Source organism: Bos indicus, chromosome 2 (assembly GCF_029378745.1).
Source record: "Bos indicus isolate NIAB-ARS_2022 breed Sahiwal x Tharparkar chromosome 2, NIAB-ARS_B.indTharparkar_mat_pri_1.0, whole genome shotgun sequence".
Lineage (NCBI taxonomy): Eukaryota > Metazoa > Chordata > Mammalia > Artiodactyla > Bovidae > Bos > Bos indicus.
Window position 1 is genome coordinate 19,034,800 of NC_091761.1, and position 21,608 is coordinate 19,056,407.

Genomic DNA, 21,608 nt, shown 5'->3' on the forward strand with positions numbered 1-21,608 from the left:
ATTTTTTGCTCTCCCTCTGAGATAGTCCTGCTTTGTTTATATGTAACATCTCTCCAGTAAGCAATAAACACAAATATCTACAGGTTGAGTTAATATACAGGTGAGCTTTAAACATGCAGCCAGCGAATAAGAATCACTAGTAGAACATTAAGGTCTGTGTGCAGACCTGTTTTTAAATGCTGGCTCTGTCACCTGCCCCAATGGTGAGAATTAAATGAGATGATACATGTGAAGATTTTAGGATGTGGTCAATAAATTATGGCAATAACAACAGTCACTTTATTACTTATAATTGTGTTTTTATTACTGAGAAATTATCATGAATTGGAAGAAAGAGCAAAAGACAGGAATTTGGAACAGCAAATGTTGAGTCATGCCTCCTTCACTCTCATTGAATTCAGATCTCTAGAGAGTTACTTCATCCATTGTTTCAGAATTTCTGAAACGATAAAAAGAACTCACTATAAATTAGCCCCACTTAAACCCTACTTCATATTGCTATGATAGAATTCTCTCTCTCTCTCACACACACAGAACCTCTCATGCTCTCACTCCTTGCCAACCTCCTAGTGGCTACTGAAGAGGGCTCAGATAACTGGATTGAAGCATGAATGGCCATTTACCAATGAAAGTCAGCATTCTCACTGGTTCCACTGCTTTTTAAAAAATTGAGATCTAGTTGATATATAATGCTGTGTTAGTTTCTGGTATACAGCAAAATGATTCAGTTATTTAGATCATCTTTTTCAGATTCTTTTCCATTATAGGCTATCATAACTTGTTGAATATAGTTCCTTGCGCCATGCAGTAGGGCCTTGTTCTTTATCTATGTGATATATATGGTGGTGTGTCTCTATTCCACCCCCAGCCTTTCCCCTTTAGTAGTCCTAAGTTTGTTTTCTATATCTGTGAGTCTATTTCTGTTTTGTAAATAAGTTCATTTGTATCATTTTTAAACGATTCCACATAAAAGTGATGTAATATTGTTAGAACAGGCAAGTTGCTAGATATGAACAGAGAAAGGGGGGCGTGGGCCAAATGGAAGGAAGCCATACATCTTGTGAACAACAGGGATCTGTGGGCAGACAAAGAAAAACAGGAACATCCAGACTGACAGGAAACCGCACATTTTGGGGTGACAAAGGTCCTGGAGGAAAAAGATCTATCTGACTTTCTTCGTTTTCACTGGTACCACTTAATTATCTACCTACCCGACCTAGGAAACCCCACAATTCCCATTACCTAGAAAGTGCTAATATCATAGTCTCCTTACCCAATAATTGATGATTTGAGTTCATAGTCAGCACCCTCTTGTTTGCGTGACTCAGATACCTCTTGTCCTTAGACACAAAAATTACTCCTGACACTCCCAAATTTTCAGCCCAACTCCGAGCCTTGTAACAATCTCACCTTTTAGAGGCTGATTTATTTGTATGGACTTGTATGCTCCTTGTGCTTTATTTGTGCCAACGTCAGAAATAACATTCCCAGTCAGAATTCTGCTGTTGCCATCTTGGTTTTATCCCTTTACCTCCACTCAACCCCTACCCCACCAGTCACTAAACTCTGTAATAATCAAGGGGTATCCACCGCCCTCCCTAGCCCAGGAATCCATATGCAAGAATATCTGGAAGGATTTCTTATCTCAGAACTTTATGAAGACAGTATGACAGTTTGAGAGCAACTAAACGCAAACTGTGGAATGAGATCTACATATGCTATAATATACATTAGCTTCTGAATGGATCTGTAGTTTAAAATTATGTATTTATAAATGTTATACATGAAGATGAATAGTGTAATATTCACATAAATATTTAATAGAATTACGTATCTATATCTATGTACTTAAGTCAGCGTAGTTCAATGAGGGATGTAAGGTACTTTGCAAGAAAACTTAGCACAACAAAAACAATAATAACATTAACAGGGAAGAGTGAAAGAGAGAGGGAGAACATGAGAGCAAGCGAGAGGCCGTGTAAGCCAGGAGGACAGAACCCTGCTGGGGACAGAACAGCAGTGCTCTCCTTGTATCGTCTCCCCCAGGACAGGACCTGGGCTCCTCCACTCCCCTTACCCCATCGTGGCCAAGCAAAGCTTCCCCACTTGGATCAGGACAGGTTCCTCTGTGCTGTCTCATATTTGCTTATTCTCTCCAGTTTTTATTCTTGTCTCAAGATCTATGTCTAAGTGTGGCTTTCTCCTTCCCCTGATCTTACTACAGTGTCTTTTTTTTTCAGTTGGTAATGAGAGTGGAAGGAAGTAATCTAGGCCGCAGCCCCCAGTGACAGTATCCCCACCCCTACCGCACCTCCCACCCCCTAACCTGTCTCTCCCCAGCGGGAGGCGCCGGAGCTCCTGGCCTGGAGAGGACTGTGAACACACGCCTTCCCACTGCCCTTAAGACTGGAGAGAAGGAACAACGTTCTCTTCTTCCTTTCAAAAAGTCTTTCCCCAGGCACTTTAAATAAAAATACCGTTTCGGTACATCCTCAGGAAGTAAACCTTCTCCAAATAAGTTCTCTGGAAAGGCTAATCCTCACAGGTGCTCCCAGAAATGTTCAGAGCTCACTGCTGCTGCTGCTGCTGCTGCTGCTGCTGCTGGTGAGTCACTTCAGTCGTGTCTGACTCTGTGCGACCCCATAGACGGCAGCCTACCAGGCTCCCCCATCCCTGGGATTCTCCAGGCAAGAACACTGCAGTGGGGTGCCATTTCCTTCTCCAATGCATGGAAGTGAAAAGTGAAAGTGAAGTCACTCAGTCGTGTCCGACCCTCAGCGACCCCATGGACTGCAGCCTTCCAGGCTCCTCCATCCATGGGATTTTCCAGGAAAGAGTACTGGAGTGGGGTGCCATTTCCTTCTCCATTGCATGAAAGTGAAAAGTGAAAGTGAAGTCACTCAGTCCTGTCCGACTCTAGCGACCCCATGGACTGCAGCCTACCAGGCTCCTCTGTCCATGGGATTTTCTAGGCCAAATTACTAGAGTGGGGTGCCATTGCCTTCTCCGTACCTTCTCTTAGAGGTACACTTTTAAGACAGGGCCCCCACTGCCATCCATTTTCCCCTGTAGAAGGCAGCTTCGGGCTTTATCCCAGTGAAAGGCAGTGCAGGGAGAAGATTTAAAGCCTTTGGCATTAGTCTGGTTAGGATTGAATCCTGATTTAGTAGCTGTTGATCTTGGACAAGCTACTAACCCTCTCAGTCTTAGTTTTTTTCATATGTTAAATGGATATGCTAAGAAAGTTGCTTTGACAGTTAAATCGAGTAGGATAAAAGCTGGAGAAAATAAGCAAATGTGAGAAACACCAGAAGAATGGTCCTGATTTGAGTGGGGAACATTTGCTTGGCCATGATAGGATAAGGAGAGTGGTGAGCCCAGGTCCTAGGGGAGATGATACAAGGATAGCAGTGCATTGGTTCCGTGCCCCTGGCCTGCACGCCCTCTCACTTGCTCTCAGTTAAATAACACAGGGAGGTGTTCAGAGAGAACCTTTAGTTACAGTTAGCTATTCTATTACCCACTCACTCTCCCTAATCGGTGCCGAGTTCTGAGTCTGCTCAGCCCAAGATTTGCTGTAGAACTGCTGCCTGAGGGGCTGGGCAAGAGCTGTAATTTTTGCCTCTTTTATTACAAAGATCATTTCCAGCTTGAAGTGTGAGCTGAAAACAGGTCAGTCATTTCCTGATTCCTTGACAGAATTCCCCATGACTAAAACAGCATGTAAGTCATCAAAAGTTGCACATGTCCAAGGGCAAAGCCTCTCCCAAAAGATGTGCCATGCTGACAATTTCAGCTCATTTTAGCTTACTTCACAAATGGTGAAAAATAGAACTATAAACATACAAAATATTTTCTATTTTTCTGGCCTTTAAAAATGAAGTGACTAACACTTTATCTGGATTTTGCTTAACAGGTGAATTAGAAACTTTGTTTATAAACTTTATAAACAGGTAAATTATAAATTAATTACTTTTCTGATTGCTTTCCTTAATTGTTCATAATTTAGTTATGTATTTCTATTGTTAAGTTCTTTTGTTCCTAAATATATGAAATTAATACTGAGGCTTTTAGAAAACAGAGATGCTCTTAAAGCTGAATAACAGAACAAAAAGGAATTTCCCATCATGTTTAATAACTTTACTTCTATGATCTTGATTTCCATTTTGCATGAGCAGCAGAAATTTCACAAGAAATGTACTGACGTGTGTTTACATTTTCTGACAGTAAGGATCCTAAAGTGGGAAAACTTTACCTCTAATATAGGTAATACAGAGAAAATACAACACAACTGTAGATATACGATATTACTTTTTCATTTTGAACATCAAGAATTGTCCTTTGGAGTGTCTTTCATAGAGACTGCAAATGAAGAGTTATCTAACACTGATGAGAAATTTTCCAAGAAATATAAAATCAGGATATTAGGGACACTTTATATACATAGGGCTTCCCTGGTGGCTCAGCGATAAAGAATCTGCCTGCAATGCAGGAGATCCGGGGTTTGAGCCCTGGGTTGGGAAGATCCCCTGAAAGAGGGCAAGGCAACCCACTCCAGTACTGCTGCCTAGAGAATCCCACAGATAGAGGAGCCTGGGGCAGCGGGGGGTGGCTGCTGTCCATAGGGTCACACAGAGTCAAACACGACTGCAGCAACTAAGCGCCAGCAGCAGCATACACCTTTATGATCAAAAGAGGAAAGGAATGAAGGTCAAACAGGAAGTGTGAAAAGGGCATATGCAATCAGGAGCCCTCACAAAAGCCTCTTTCATCCATTTCCTCCTTTCCAATTGCTACAGCAGTCTTCCTACTTAAAGGCTTCATTGCCTCCTGACTGAGCAAATGTAATAGCCTTCTATTTGTTCTTCCTAAACCATATTTTAGATTGCATCATTCTCCCACTCACAAACCTTAAATTATTCCCCCATTACCTATCAAAGTACAAACTTCTGGCCTTTGAGGTCCCTGGAAATCACAAACCAAACAGTCTTCCTGCCTCTGGCCCTCATTTCTCTTCTCAGAGTATTCTGTGCTAATTACAAAACTCAGCTACATCATAGTCTACAAATCAAACACCTGCTTCTCTGCCCTCTGATTTTTGTTCTAACATCCTCTCCACTTTATTCTGTTCCGGTTATGCCATCTCCCCTCAAAACTGTCCCATCATTCAAAGCTTGATTTACATGTAATCTTCTCTGTATAAAGCTTCTGATCTCATGGTTATATGTTCCTCTCTTTGCCCTATATTGCAGTTAGTGGCGAGTCTATGTTTTCCTCTGTTAGAACATGTGTCCATCAAAGCATATGATCATGTCTTAGCTACCTTTTATTCCATTTGATGTTTTATATAAATATAATGGTACTCAATACAAGTATATTGAATAAATGAAGGTGTGCAGCCATGAATTTCTCCATGAGAAATCTCCTAAACTCCAAGAGGAGATTTCTCTCTAACTGGGGGATTGAAAATGTTAGACTCCTAAGATGCCAGCAGAATGCCATTTGATTCTTTCTCACCCCTCTTTCTTTAAACTTACTCTGCTAAATCAGTCTTCCCTACTCCAGGGTGAACTCTGGTAGATTCTACGGCTCTTCGGACATACTCAGGAGTTATACAGCCCCTGAGCTTTTCCCCGTGTTTAGGATAAGAAGCCTGTGGCCAGGAGAGGGTCATTTGTTGTTCAGTCACTAAGTTGTGTCTGACTCTTTGCGACCCCACGGACTGTAGCACGATAGGTTTCCCTATCCCTCGCCATCTCCCGGAGTTTACTCAAACTCACGTCCATTGCGTCCATTGAGTCGGACACGGAGAGGGTCATAGTGAGTCTCGTTACTCTTCCTCAGTTCACTTCCTCCCCCAAGACAGATGCAGGGAGGTCGGATGAGAGGGCAAAGCCGTAATTGACAGATGCTGCCCTAATTTGGTTTCAGGACCCTCTGTATCAAACACCAACATTCTCTTTTTATCATGAGTTGCTTTTATGAATTCTTCAGAGGACTCTTAGGACTAGCAACCTCCTGATGGCAGTCCCTGATATGGGTGTGCCTCTCCTGATGACTGGTTATAATCCCCCCTCAGCCCCTGGCTTCCAGGGGCCCATCCACACCCTTCTTCATGGGGATCATCTCACTCTTCCAGGAATTCCTCTTGGTCAAGGCCTATTTTTGTTTTTTTATTTTTAACTGTGGTAAAATAGACACAGCATAAAATTTACTATTTTTAATTATACAGTTCAGTGGCATTAAGTACATTCACATTGTTATGCAACCATCACCATCATCCATCGCCAGAACTTTTTCATCTTCCCAAAGTGAAAGTCTGTGCCCATTAAACATTAACTCCTCATTTTTCCTTGCATGGAGCCATGACAACCACCATTCTCCTTTTCATCTATGTATTTCTGTGCTCAGGGTGCCTCATATAGCAAAATCTTAATCGTCCATGTGCAACTGGCTTATTTCACTTAGCATAATATTTTCAAGAGTCATCTATGTTGAAACGTGTCCAAATGTTCTTCCTTTTTAAGGCTGATTAATATTCCATTATATGTGTCTATTACATGTGTTCATTCATTCATCTGTTGATAAACACTTGGGTTGCTTTCAGGTCAAAGTCCTTTTAAACCTGGATATCTTTCATAGATCCATTTGATCTGTGGGGAAAATCATGTTTTCAACCATTAGATTGACGTGCAAGTCCTCCTCAAAACACCTCTCTCTTTATGCTCACTAACTTCTTTAGTTTTCAGGTGTGAATCAGGTACCAGTCTCTGTTCCCACACTACACTAAGGTGAAAGACACAGGAGGTCCCCCAAATGATTCTCTGGAAGGAACTCCCAAGAAACCCTAAGATATCCTCAATATGCACACTCAGTTGCTCAGTGGTGTCTGACTCTTTGCGACCCTTTGGACCGTAGGTCACCAGGCTCCTCTGTCCATGGGATTCTTCAGGCAAGAATACTGGAGTGGGTTGCCATGCCTTCCTCCAGGGGCTCTTCCTGACCCAAGGATCGAATCTCATTGGCAGATGGATTCTTTACCACTGAGCCATCAGGGAAGCCCATCTCCTCAATATGGGGCTCTCATAAACTGTTATCTTTTTTACACAATGCAGAGTGGGAAACAAGCCCCTCAACTTGGAGGCAGGAGAGCTAGTTTGGGGCACCTTCTTTCCAAGTCCTACATAAAAGGCCTCGATGGCCTGGCACTCCCTTTAGAACGTACTACCTATTAGTCTCAACTATAAACTCAGACAGAAACAGTTTCATTTAACATCCTATTTTGTCTACCAAAATAGTTTTTTCTAGATCAAGTTACTGTCAGACCACAATCCAATGACTGCCCAAATGGTAAGTATCAACCCTGGAAAGACCCTTGTTTATTTCTAGGTACAGTGGATACAAGTTTGCAGTTACAAAGCCAAATGCAATGCACCAGCAGAAATAGAATTATTCCCACTTGGAAATTCTTTTTTATTGACAATATGTTGGATTATGTAAACACTTCTTTTGGAGAAAAGAAAAAAGGAAACACAAATTACTCTCTTCAAATGGTTTTGTACTAATTAATTCCCTGTTGTGGCCACTACTACACCATTTATTGTTCAGTGGCTCAGTCATGTCTGACTTTTTGCGACCCCATGGACTGCAGCACACCAGGCTTCCCTGTCCTTCACCATCTCCCAGAACTTGTCAAACTCATGGCCATTGAATTGGTGATGCCATCCAACCATCTCATCCTCTGTCATCCCATTCTCCTCCTGCTTTCAATCTTTCCCGGCTTCAGGGTCTTTTCAAATGAGTTGGCCTTTGCATCAGGTGGCCAAAGTATTGGAGCTTTAGTTTCAGCATCAGTCCTTCCAATGAATATTCGGTGTTGAGTTCCTTTAGGATTGACTGGTTTGATCTCCTTGAAGTCGAAGGGACTCTCAAGAGTCTTCTCCAACACCACAGTTCAAAAGCATCAGTTCTTCAGTGCTCAGCCTTCTTTATGGTCCAACTCTCACATCCATACATGACTACTGGAAAAACCATAGATTTGACTATTTGGACCTTTGTCAGCAAAGTAATGTCTCTGCTTTTTAATATGCTGTCTAGGTTTGTCATAGCTTTTCCTCCAAGAAGCAAGTGTCTTTTAATTTCATGGCTGGAGTCACCATCTGCAGTGGTTTTTGAGCCCCCCAAAATCAAGTCTCTCACCATTTCCCCATCTATTCGCCATGAAGTGATGGGACCAGATGCCATGATCTTAATTTTTGAATGTTTAGTTTTAAGCCAGCTTTTTCACTCTCCTCTTTCACCTTCATCAAGAGGCTCTTTAGTTCCTCTTTGCTTTTGCCATAAGGGTGGTGTCGTCTGCATATCTGAGGTTGTTGATATTTCTCCCGGCAATCTTGATTCCAGCTTGTGCTTCATTCAGCCTGGCATTTCTCATGATGTATGCTGCACATAAGTTAAATAAGCAGAGTGACAGTATACTGCCTTGATGTACTCCTTTCCCAATTTTGAACCAATCCATTGTTCCATGTCTGGTTCTAACTGTTGCTTCCTGACCTGCATACAGGTTTCACAGGAGGCAGGTAAGGTGGTCTGGTATTCCTATCTCTTTCAGAATTTTCCACAGTTTGTTGTGACACACACAGTCAAAGGCTTCAGCATAGTCAGTAAAGCAGAAATAGATGTTTTTCTGGAACTCTCTTGCTTTTTTGATGATCCAACTGATGTTGGCAATTTGATCTCTGGTTCCTCTGCCTTTCCTAAATCCAGCTTGAACACCTGAAAGTTCATGGTCCATGTACTGTTGAAGCCTCGCTTGTAGAATTTTGAGCATTACTTTGCTAGCCTGTAAGATGAGTGCAATTGTGTAGTAGCTTGAACATTCTCTGGCATTGCCTTTCTTTGGGATTGGAATGAAAACTGACCTTTTCCAGTCCTGTGGCTACTGCTGAGTTTTCCAAATTTGCTGGCATATTGAGTGCAGCACTTTCACATTATAAGTTACCTTAAAAAAAAAAAAAAAAAAAAGATTTGGAAGCTGTTCTCTCTGAAAATTCCAGGGTCTTATTGAGTTGGTTCATTAATGTAAGTTTATGATCGTGCATGTATGCTCAGCCATGTGCGACTCTTTGTGACCCCATAGACTGTAGCCTGCCACTCTCCTCTGTCCATGGAATTCTCCAGGCAAGAATACTGGAGTGGCTTGCCATGCCCTTCTCCAGGGGATCTTCCAGCCCCAAGGATCGAAATTTTGTCTCCTGTGTCTCCTGCAATAACAGGCAAATCTTTTTTTTTTTCCCCACTTTATTAATTGAAGGATAATTGCTTTACAAAATTTTGTGGTTTTCTGTCAAACATCAGCAAGAATCAGCCATAGGCATTCCCATGTCCTCTCTCTCCCAAACCCCCCTCCTCACCCTGCCTCCCATCTCCCTCCCCATCCCAGAGATTGTCACAGAGCCCCTGTTTGAGTTCCCTGAGTCATACAGCAAGTTCCTGTTGGCTATCTATTCTACATATGGTATCGTAAGTTTCCATGTCACTCTCTCCATGCATCTCTCCCTCTCCCTCCTCCCCTCCCCCCGTGTCCATAGGTCTGTTCTCTATGTCTGTTTCTCCACTGGTGCCCTGCAAATAAATTCATCAGTACCATCTTTCTAGATTCCATATATATGGGTCAGTATATGATATTTATATTTCTCTTTCTGACTTACTTCACTCTGTATAGTAGGTTCTAGGTTCATCTACCTCGTTAGAACTGACTCAGATGGGTTCCTTTTTATGGCTGAGTAATATTCCATTGTAAATATGTACCGCAGCTTCTTTATCCATTCATCTGTCAATGGACGTCTAGGTTGCTTCCAAGTCCTGGCTATTGTAATTAGTGCTGCAGTGAACACTGGGGTGCATGTGTCTTTTTCAATTTTGGTTTCCTCAGGGTATACACCTAGGAGTTTTTTGCTGGGTCATATGGTGGTTTTATTCCTAGTTTTTTAGGGAATCTCCGTACCATCTTCCACAGTAGCTGTATCCATTTACATTACCACCAGCAATGCAAGAGAGTTCCTTTTCTCCACACCCTCTCCCAGCATTCATTGTAGACTTTTTGATGATGGCCATTCTGACTGGTGTGAGGTGGTATCGCACTGTAGTTTTAATTTGTATTTCTCTAATAGTGAGCAATGTTGAGCATCTTTTCATGTGTTTGTTAGTTGTCTGTATGTCTTTTTTGGAGAAATGTTTGTTTAGGTCTTTTTTCCACTTTTTGATTGGGTTATTTGTTTTTTGGGGTTTTTTTTTTGGTATTGAGTTGTATGAGCTGCTTGTATATTTTGGAAATTAATTCTTTGTCAGTTGTTTCCTTTGCTATTATTTTCTCCCATTCTGCTTGTCTTTTCATCTTGTGGTTTCCTTTGCTATGTGGTTTCCTTTTCTTTTGCTATGCAAAAGCTTTTAAGTTTAATTAGGTCCCACTTGTTTATTTTTGTTTTTAGTTCCATTATTCTAGGCGGTGGGTCATAGAAGATCTTGCTTTGATTTATGTAGTTGAGTGTTCTGCCTATGTTTTCCTCTAAGAGTTTTACAGTTTCTGGTCTTAGATTTTGGTCTTTAATCCATTTTGAGTTTATCTTTGTGTATGGCATTAGAAAGTGTTCTAATTTCATTCTTTTGCATGTAGCTGTCCAGTTTTCCCAGCACCACTTATTGAAGAGGCTGTCTTTGCCCCATTGTATATTCTTGCCTCCTTTGTCAAAAATAACGTACCCATAGATGTGTGGGTTTATCTCTGGGCTGTCTATCTTGTTCAATAGGTCTATATTTCTGTTTTTGTGCCAGTACCATACAGTCTTGATGACTATAGCTTTGTAGTATAGTCTGAGTCAGAAAGGTCGATTTCTCCAGCTCCATTCTTCTTTCTCAAGACTGCCTTGGCTTCAGGTCTTTTGTGTTTCCATATGAACTGTGATTTTTTGTTCTAGTTTTGTGGAAAATGCCATTGGTAATTTGATAAGGATTGCATTGAATCTGTAGATTGCATTTGGTAGTATAGTCATTTCCTACCCAGGAACATGGAATATCTCTCCATCTGTTTATGTCATCTTTGATTTCTTTCCTCAGTGTCTTACAATTTTCTGTATACAGTTCTTTTGTCTCCTTAGGTAGGTTTATTCCTAGATATTTTATTATTTTTTTTTGTTGCAGTGATGAATGGGATTGATTCCTTAATTTCTCTTTCTGATTTTTCATTGTTAGTGTATAGGAATGCAAGTGATTTCTGTGTATCAACCTTGTATCCCGTGACTTTGCTGAATTCAGTGATTAGCTCTAGTAATTTTCTAATAGCTTTTTTTGGGTTTTCTATGTATATATCATGTCATCTGTGAACAGTGAGAGTTTTACTTCTTCTTTTCTGATCTAGATTCCTTTTATTACTTTTTCTTCTCTAACTGCTGTAGTTAGGACTTCCAAAACTATGTCAAATAATAGTGGTGAGAGTGGACACCCTTTGTCTTGTTCCTGATCTTAGAGGGAATGCTTTTAGTTTTTCACCATTGAGAATAATGTTTGCTGTGGGTTTATCATATATGGCCTTCATTATGTTGAGGTAGGTTCCTTCTATGCTCATTTTTTGAAGTGTTTTCACCATAAGTGGGTGCTGAATTTTGTTGAAGGCTTTTTCTGCATCTATTCTGATAAACATGTGGTTTTTAATCTTTCAATTTGTTAATATGGTATATCGCATCGATTGATTTACATATATTGAAGAATCCTTGCATCCCTGGAGTAAACCAGACTTGATCATGGTGTATGAGTTTTTAATGTATTGCTGAATTCTGTTTGCTAGAATTTTGTTGAGGATTTTTGCATCTATGTTCATCAGTGATATCAGCCTGTAATTTTCTTTTTGTGTGTTGTCTTTGCCTGCTTTTGGTATCAGGGTGACTGTGGCCTCATAGGATGAGTTTGGAAGTGTTCCTTCCTCTGCAATTTTTTGGAAGAGTTTCAGAAAAATAGGCATTAGCTCTTCTCTAAATGTTTGATAGAATTCCTATGTGAAGCCCTTTGGCCCTGGGCTTTTGTTTTTTGGGAGATTTTTTATTATTATTATTACAGTTTGATTTCAGATTTTATAATTGGCTTGTTCATAATTTCTATTTTTTCCTGTTTCAGTCTTGTGAGGTTGAACTTTTCTAAGAATCTGTCCATTTTATTAGCATATAGTTGCTCATAATATTCTCTTATGATCCTTTGTATTTCTGTGTTGTCTGTTGTAACCTCTCCTTTTTCATTTCTAATTTTGTTGATTTAATTTTTCTCCCTTTTTTTCACGATGAGTCTGGCTAGTGGTTTGTCAATTTTGTTTATCTTCTCAAAGAACCACCTTTTAGTTTCATTAATCTTTGCTAGTACTTCCTTCATTTCTTTTTCATTTATTTCTCCTCTGATCTTTATGATTTCTTTCCTTCTGGCAGATGAATTCTTTACCACCAGTGCCACCTGGGAACCCAAATTATGACTTTTAAAAAATCCTTAAGAAAATAATCATGCTAAATTTCTTGAACTTCTTTGATAGCACAGTAAAGATGAGCTAAACAGATAGTGTGAGCTTCAAATTTTCATTTGCTGCTTTCTGTTGCCCAAAGAAAGGTCTCACAATGACACACTGATTGAACTTTTGGGATATTCTACCATAGCCCACGCATTATAATAAACAGGGGTGCTTTTTAAAAATATTGGTGCTTGGACCCTTTTCTAAACTGACTGAATCAGAAATCTCTGAAAGTGGAGACTAAGCATAATGAAAGTGAAGTCGCTCAGTCATGTCCAACTCTTAGCGACCCCATGGACTACAGCCCACCAGGCCCTCCATCCATGGGATTTTCCAGGCAAGAGTACTGGAGTGGGGTGCCATTGCCTTCTCTGTTAACAGTGGCTAGGCATATTATTATGGAGACTAAGCATATGAATCTACAAAAAGTTCTCCATGTGATTCTGATATATGGTACAAAGCGAGAAGCATTGGTATAGAGTGATCTATTGATATTTGTGTGATAATTTCTCCAATACTTTCTTTCACAAAAGGCAACCATAGGATATTAGTACTTCCTTTATAAATATTTGTTGAAAAATTATATTGAAGACAGTAGGTGAATTGAAGTGAGGTTAAAGGGTACTGTCTCCTCCCTGCTCTGAATACCCATTTATTCTTTGACTCCTTCTAATGGTTTCCGTCCTCACCTCTCTTTGGAGGTATCATCTGGAAGGCTATCAGTGAACACCTGTGTTCAGTTCCCACTCTCAGTTCTTAACTTCTCTTACCTGTTCATGCTGCTGACTCTTTTCCCCCAATCACAGAAAAGAAAATAACCAATCTACTATGGTAATTGACCTGTAAATGACTAGTTTATTTCATGGTCATAGGATCCAGAGCAAAGATAGATGAACCTTAAAAACAAAAAACAGGGCAACGATTTTAGTATTACAAGGCTCATTGTGTAATTTATTAGCATTTTATAGTTTTAAAATTTTCTTTAGTAAAAGGAGAAACAGTTTCTATTCCAATGCCTAGAATAGTATTAATACTTGCATATAGTAGATATAAATATTTGCTTAATGTTATCATTTATTTCTTTGTTTATGAATGAACATAATTTCATACCTAATCTTATACCTAATGGTATCTGAAGCATTTTGTGACTTGCTAACAGCTTCTGTAAGCACCTGTTTTTTGCAAATTTAGGACACAGTCTAGTGAAATGTTTTTGAAAAGTGTGATTGCCAGTTTATAATTTTGCAGATAAAGTCCACAAATTCTGTGAAGCTGGATCTGTGGGCCATTCCTTGAGCTAGCGATGAGGAATTATATATGTTTTGTTTCTTTTGTCTCAATAATATCTGCTATAGATAATTAGGGTCATAAAGTATTTTTTTAAATCTTCTTGTTTGGAGGCAGGTCAATCATAACTAGCAATTTTTCTGCTTTCTATGTTTTCTACTATATCCTCCATTGCTTCTATGACTCTACTTAAGTGATTCTTTCATTCTTAGATCTCTTCAGCCCTCTTCTGAATATTCTTCGAGGTTGAATCATGTGACCTATTTGCTCCTATTTTCTCTCTATATACTTTTTCCCTGAGCAATTTCAGCTACTTACTTGGCTTTAACTGAGATGACTCCCAATATGTAGTCCTAGTTCACTCTTTCTCCTTGAAGCTTCAGACTTTTATATCCTGCTAACTCTTAGCTCTTGTTTGTACCTCCAAAATTTCCAACTTAACATATTTAACAGTTACAATCCCCATTAAAAAATGAATATACATATATTTTAATATATTCTTTATATATATATAAAATTAATAGAGTATTGAGGCATTAAAAAATAATATACATATATTTTAATATATTCTTTATATACATATATATATATATAAGAACAGAATATTGAGGCACTTCCCTGGCAGTCCAGTATTTAAGATTCCTTGCTTTCAATTCAGGGGGTGAGGGTGATCCCTGGTCAGGGAACTAAGATCTGCATGCTGCAGAGTGCAGTCACATAAATATACATTAAAAATAAATAAGTAGTGCTTTCCTGGTGGCTCAGTGGCAAAGAATCCACCTGCCAATGCAAGAGACACAGGTTCGGTCCCTGATCAGGGAAGATACCACATGCCACGGAGCTGTTGAGCTGTGCTCTAGAGCCCAGGAGCCACAACTACTGAAGCGTGTGCGCCTTAGAGCCCGCCTGCAACAAGCCACCGCAGGGAGAAACCCACACAGGGCAGCTAGAGAGTAGTGCCTGCTTGCCACAACTAGAGAAAAGCCAGAGCAGCAATGAAGACCCAGCACAGCCAAAAGTAAATAAGTAAATAAAAGTACAAAATAAATAAATAAATACAATCCATCCATTGGAAAAAATAGAATAGTGATATGATGGTCTCATTCACAGTGGTTTATCACTAACTTCTCCCTGGCTTTCCACATCTAGCCATTTGCCAGGCTGTCATTTGGTTCCTGCACCATCTCCTTTTTCGCTGCTATCTCTGTAGTGCAGGTCTTTATTTCATCTTTCCTGTATTGATGCTGCTTACTCAAACTGATAATCCTGGCTCTAGTTTCTTATTTTCCCTGTGCATAATACTCACAATATTTGGATTTGTCTTCCTAAATCTTAATACTGTTGTATCTGCTCTAAAAAAAAATTAGTGACTTCCCATTGCATACAAATTAGGGCTTTCAAGATCCTTCACTATTGATGACAATATTTTTTTACCTTAGTTTTCATTTCCTCCATCTAGGAAAAAAATCTCTATTATTATGTGTTTCTCAAAAATATCTTGAAATTCCCACTCTGGGTCTTTTCTGCATCTGCTTAAAGAAACATTTTAACAGACCTCAAATTTCACCTTTTCTTTTAATGTTTCCTGTTGTGTCCCCAATAGTTGTGATTGTTCCTTTCTTTTAATCTCTTTATTAGGCTTTATTTAAAAGGCTATTGTCACATGAAATCTCTGCTATGTTGGTTGATCTTCAAATAGAAATATATTGCAAAGACTAATAGAAACATGGTGCTTACCACTTAGATATTTGATAATAAAGATAAAGATTCGTCAAATTGTTTCTTACGATTCTTCTATACTAAGTATGACCCATATAGAATATAATTATTTCTTATCTTTTAAAATGTTTTTAAGTTAAGTTTAAATAACTTATCATTATAGAGATATAAAAAGTCTTTAGAAGAAATCAAATAAGTGGTAATCCATGGCTAGAATTTACTACCTTTTCATTTGGGTTGACAATTTTTCTTTCTTTTTGTTTTTTTCTTTCAGCCTTTTTAAGATGTCACTGTCTTACAGATTCTACTGTTACTAATGAAAACTCTGCCCTTATTTTTGTAAATGTAATGTGTCTTTATTTCTCATTTCTGTTAACATTTTCTTTTCAATTTTTGCATTACAGTCATTTGATTGTGATGTATCTAGGTGTGTTTTTCTTTGTATTTCTTTTGCTTGGGGTTCACTGAGTTTCTTGGCTCAAAAGGTTAATAGCTTTCATAAATTTTAGAAATATTTGGCTAATACCTCTTCAAATATTTATTTTTCTTTCTTTCTTTATTTTTCGTTATTTACTTTTATATTACTTTTATATTACTTTTCTTTATTTCTTTATTCTCTCTCCTTCTGGGCCCAGTTACATGCATGGTGAATCATGTAATATTGGCCTACAGATCTCTGACAAGTAATTTTTTCATTTTTTTTTTTTCCCCTCTGTGCTTCAGTTTCGGAGTTTTCCATTTAATTTTCTCAGAGTTTGCTGATTCTTTTTTCTTTCTAGTCTTCTAAAGTCCATCCATTTCTGATATTTTGTGGTACTATGTTGTATTAATATTGTATGTTTCAATTCTAGACATTTTGACTTGGTTCTTTTATACACTTTAATTTTTCTGCTTGAAATAGCCTAACCATTATTATGTCTAACTTTTCCCTTAAACTTTTAATGTACAGTTCTTCACAAGTTATTTTATATTTCTCATCTTTTTTTCTAACAGCAGGGCATCCATGAGTCTGCCTCTATTGATTGCTTCTTTTCTCAGTTAGGAATCATATTTCTCTGTTTCTTTGCCTGTCTTTGTAAATATTTATTGCATACCAAACATCTTGTATAGAAGAACAAAAGTAGATGAAGTTTTTGGTAGATACTGTTTGAGCTAAATAATATTTTTTATTGTGTTCTGTTTTTCCAGATAAGATATGAGAGGGTATGTGATCTCCTTATGTCAGAGAGATCTGACATAAAGATTGCTTAGAGATCTGACAGCTAGCATGAGGAGCTGATCATTCAAATTCAGTCATCTGTAGTGCTCAGCTGAAAATAGGGGAAGTTTTTATTAGTTTCAGTTTATTTCTGATTTCCAAAGAGACTGTGGAGATCGCCTTTTGCCCTTCAACCCAACCCCAACTGCTCAGGCTACACTGAGTGGGTGGCCACATTTAGGATCTGAGTTGAAGGAGTTTGAGTTGCAGTGTAAGTTCATTTCAGTTCAATTCTGGGTTCAACTGGCCTGAAACCTAATAGGAATATAAGACTTCTGTTTTCCAGGTCTGCACTCACCATCACTTTCACAAGAAATTTCCCATGAAGGAGAAATTTCAAGCTGAGAATTTACACCTGTGGCTCTTCCAGATACTTGTATGTTATGCCAGCCCACACTGTTATTAAAAACTTGGCTAGCTCTCTTCCTTTCAGCAGTCACTGTACTGAGGATAGGCTCATCCTCCTGCTGGAAGCTTTGGTCCCAGCTATGGAAGCAGTCACTCCTTTCCGTTCATTTATAAAGGACATCTCTTGACTGGAACATAGTTCATTTGGATTTCTCTGTGTCCACCACTCACTCTTTGACAGCTTTAAAATGAAGTGTGAATTTTATTTTACCTTTTGTTCTTATTGCTATAAAGGGGGTAGCAATATTTTAAGATATTCTTTATCCTATTAGGAAGTGAAAACGTCTGGCCAATTCTTTTTACTTTCCATGATTGATACTAATCTGTTAGATATTAACTTTTTTTTTTGTAATTTCATCATATTTTGTCAGGAAGGGAGTTGAATATTTTTATAGTGTGTATCATCAATCTTCTGCTTGAATTGTTAATATTTCTTGCGTTCTATAATTTTGATTTCATATTTCTTGCAAAAATAGATTCACAACTGAGAATTGTTTCTTTTGCAGATTTGAAATTACTCTTTTTATTCTATCGCTTTTCACTTTGAAAGCAACTTAGTTTGAATTAATGTTGTCATCTGTGCTCCTATTTTTTTTGTTTATTGTATTTTTAAGAATACATCTATTCAATGAATATTTCCTATGTTCCAAGTACTTTTCTGGTCACTGGAGATAAAGCAACGAGCAAAGCAGACCTGAGGCCTTTCCTTACAGAGTTTAGAATGTGAAATAAACAACAAAAAAAGTCATACAAGTCAGAATCTAATCAGTTGTGCTAAATTCTATGCGGAAAAAATACAAGATGTCATAAGAAACTCTAGCATGGGACATAAACTGGGGTTTTAGAGAAGTCTTCTATAAAGGATATATGTTTACATTGATGCTTCTTTACTTATTCTTTTATTACTTCTAGGTAATTTTGTTTCAGGCATATTTCTTGTGAACTGTATACATCTGAATTTAATTTTTTACTCCATTCTGAGAATCTTTTTTTAAAAACCAAGGGGTTTGTTTTTATGTCTATCATCTTATCTTTCTGAATTTTTACTATGTTTTTCTTTTTCTGAGTTTTACTATATGTATTATATTTTGCTTTATTTGTTTACTTCAGTGAAGTGAAAGTTATCATGCTCCTTTGACAAAAGCATTCTTTAATCAATATATCTCTAATTAATAAAGACAAAACTAAAACAGTATCTTCTAACTCCCCACAATGTAGGAAAATGAATTGAGTATGTGCTTACCTGCAGTTTGCTTGTTTTTGTTCATGTATTAAAGGATTTTAATTACATTATAAATAGTAAATTGTTATATTTACAAAATGCAACACTACTTATATTTATTCATATTAATGTAACTGTATTTCTAATATTAATTTGAACATAGATTTTGTTTGGTAATCTAATCTTTTCCATCAAACCACCCCAAACTTGTTAGCTTAAAATGACAATTTGGTTATTTCTCAGTTGAAAATACATCTTTATATGTCATCACCCCAAAAAGTTCCTCTATGCATCTTCCAAGAGACACACCCCCCCCACCAGAGACAATTACTATTCTAATTTTTCCACCAGGGATTAGTTTTATCTGTTTAGAATTTCATATAAATGAAACTATACAATATGTACTCTTTTGTATAAGGCTTCTCTCAACCAGCATAATGCATTTGAGATTTACTCATGTTGGGTATATAAGTTTTTACTTTTAATTGCTAAATAGTATTCCATTGTGGGATTATACCACAGGATTTTTTTATCCATTCTCCTGTTGATCAATACATCAGTGCTTCCAGATTGGGACTATATGAATTATTGCTGTGAACATTTTTGTATACATATTTTTTGTGACATATCCTTTTATTTCTCTTGAGCTAATACGTAGTATTAGAATTACTGGTCAAAAGGTCAGTGTATATTTAGTTTTTTTGTTTGTTTTCTTTATTCTCAACACCTCCATAAAGAGTATCTTTTTAAAAAGAAATATTTAATTAATTTATTTATTTGGCTGTGCCATACAGCTTGTGGGATCTTAATTCCCTGACAGAGATTGAACCCAAGCTCCCAGAAGTGGAAGTAAGGAGTCCTAACCACTGGACTCCCAGTGTACATTTAGTTTTACAAGAAATTACAAGGTTCTTTTTCAGAGTAATTGTACCATTGTAGTTTCCTACTAAGTAACTATTAAAGTTTCTGTTGTTTCACAGTCTCACCAATATTTCGTGCCATCATTGTTTTTAATTTTAGCCTTTCTAGTAGGTCTGTAATAGTATTTTATTGTGGTTTTAATTTTCATTTCTGTGATGACTAATGTGATATACTTCTTCATGTACTTATTTACAATTTGTTTATCCTCTCTTGTGAACACTCCAAATTTTTTGCCACATTTAATTGGACTATTTGTCTTTCTATTATTGAGCGGTAGGAGTTCTTTATATGTCCTGGATATCCGTGTTTGATCAGATATATGTATTGTGAATATGTTCTCCAATTATGTACCTTGCCTATTCATTTTCTGAAAAACTGTCTTAAAAAAAAAAAAGATTTCCTTATTTTATTTTTTTCTGGCTCTGGTGGGTCTTTGTGGATATACGCAGGCTTAGTCTAGTTGCAGCAAAGGGGGAAGCAGTGCTACTCTGCGTTGCAGCGCTCGGGGGTCTCATTGTAGTGGCCTCTCGTTGCAGAGCATGGGCTCTAGGTGTGCGGGCTTCAGTAGCTGCAGCGTGTAAGCTCAGCAGTTGTGCTGCACAGGCTTGGTTGTTCTGCAGCATATGGGATCACCCCGAACCAGGGATCAAACTGCACTGCAAGGCAGATTCTTAACCACTGGACCACCAGGGAACCCCGAAAGGCATCTTTCTTTGTCTGTGTGTCTGGTTCACTTTTGTGTGTCCAGTGACAGACCTGGCCCATGGTAGACAGCCAAAAAATATCTGTTGTGTGAATCAATAAAGTACAAGTAAAGATCACAATTAAAGTACAGTAAGAATCTCAATCAATCCTCAGGATATGCTGCTAGGAGGATTTTTATGAAGTACAATAGACTGGTTAAAAGTGTGGGCTTTAAAGTTAGACTGTTAGGATTTTCATTCTAAACACTTTCTGTATATCTCTCGGCAAGTTACTTAACTTCTCTGTGCTTTGTTTTTCTCACTTCCCAACCTTGTTGGATCGTAATGAAGAAGAAAGGCTATAATGCAAGTGAAATCTTTAGCACAGTGCTCATAAAAGATCAATAATAATTGTTACTTACAACATCCTCTCATCCTAGTGTTTTATTTGCAGTGATTCCGTCCCCCAAGATGAAGGCTAATACTTCAAAACTAGCTGCCATTCAGTAGGTCACCTGATTCTGGTTAGTGCAGATCCTGGGTCTCTGAGCGAGAGCCCTGGCAGGGAGGGGGCATCCAGCTTCTTTCAGGCAGGGAATGCTTTATTTCAGGAGTGAACATGGTTACGCTGCCAGGTATTCTCCTCAGTGCAGCTGCCTCTGCCTTATAAATGGGGGAAATCCTTCCTGGAATCTAGCAGTGGGTTGTCAGTTTTAGTCATGGTTTCTGGATATTCATTTAGGCATTTTGTGCAAAGTGGGAGACCCTACATGGAAAATCAGCCAGGTAACATTTTTAAAAGATAAACTCTGTTTTTAGGACAGTTTTAGATTGACTGAAAAACTGGAAAGATAGTACAGGGAATTTCTACATGTGCTTCACTGAGTTTCCTCAGTTCTCAGCATCTCATATCAATGTGGTGTATTTGTTACAGTTAACGAACTAGTATTGCTACATGACTATTAACTGCAGTCCATATTGTCTTCATATTCACTTAGCCTTTACCTAATATCCTTTTTCTTTTCTAGGATCCCACTCAGAAAAGCCTATTACATTTAGTTACCATGTTTCAGGCTCCTCTTGGGTAACACTTTTTCTTTTTTCGATGACTTTGATAGTTTTGATAAATGCTGATCAGGTATTTTGTGAAAATGTCCCTATGTTGTTATTGTAAGAGTTAAAGTGCTTTTCATCACATCATGTCAAGTTTACATACTTTCAAAATGTTAATGTGGACCTTGATCGCTTGGCTGGGGTGGTGCTTGTCAGGTCCCTCCACTGTGCACTTTCTCTCCCCCTCCACCTCTCCATACTGAGATCTGGGCAGGGAGTCACTACGCACAGTCACACCTAAGGAGTGGGGAGTTACATGCTTGACCTCCTTGAGGAAGAAGTAGCTACATACATTATTTTCAACTGTTCCATACAGGATGTCTGTCTCATCTACCCACTTATTTATTCAATTATTTATTCATCTCAGTATGGACTCAAGGATATTTATTTTGTACTTTGAGTTATAATATAATAATAAATAAACTACTACTTTATTTATCGGATATCATT

The 21,608-nt window shown here is 38.2% G+C and overlaps 1 protein-coding gene across 1 annotated transcript in view; it reads left to right on the forward strand.

Moving 5' to 3' along the window:
- Nucleotides 1-21,608, forward strand: part of PDE11A (phosphodiesterase 11A) — a 425,081-nt gene that overhangs the window by 239,820 nt on the left and 163,653 nt on the right. The gene's annotated exons all lie outside the window — the stretch shown is intronic.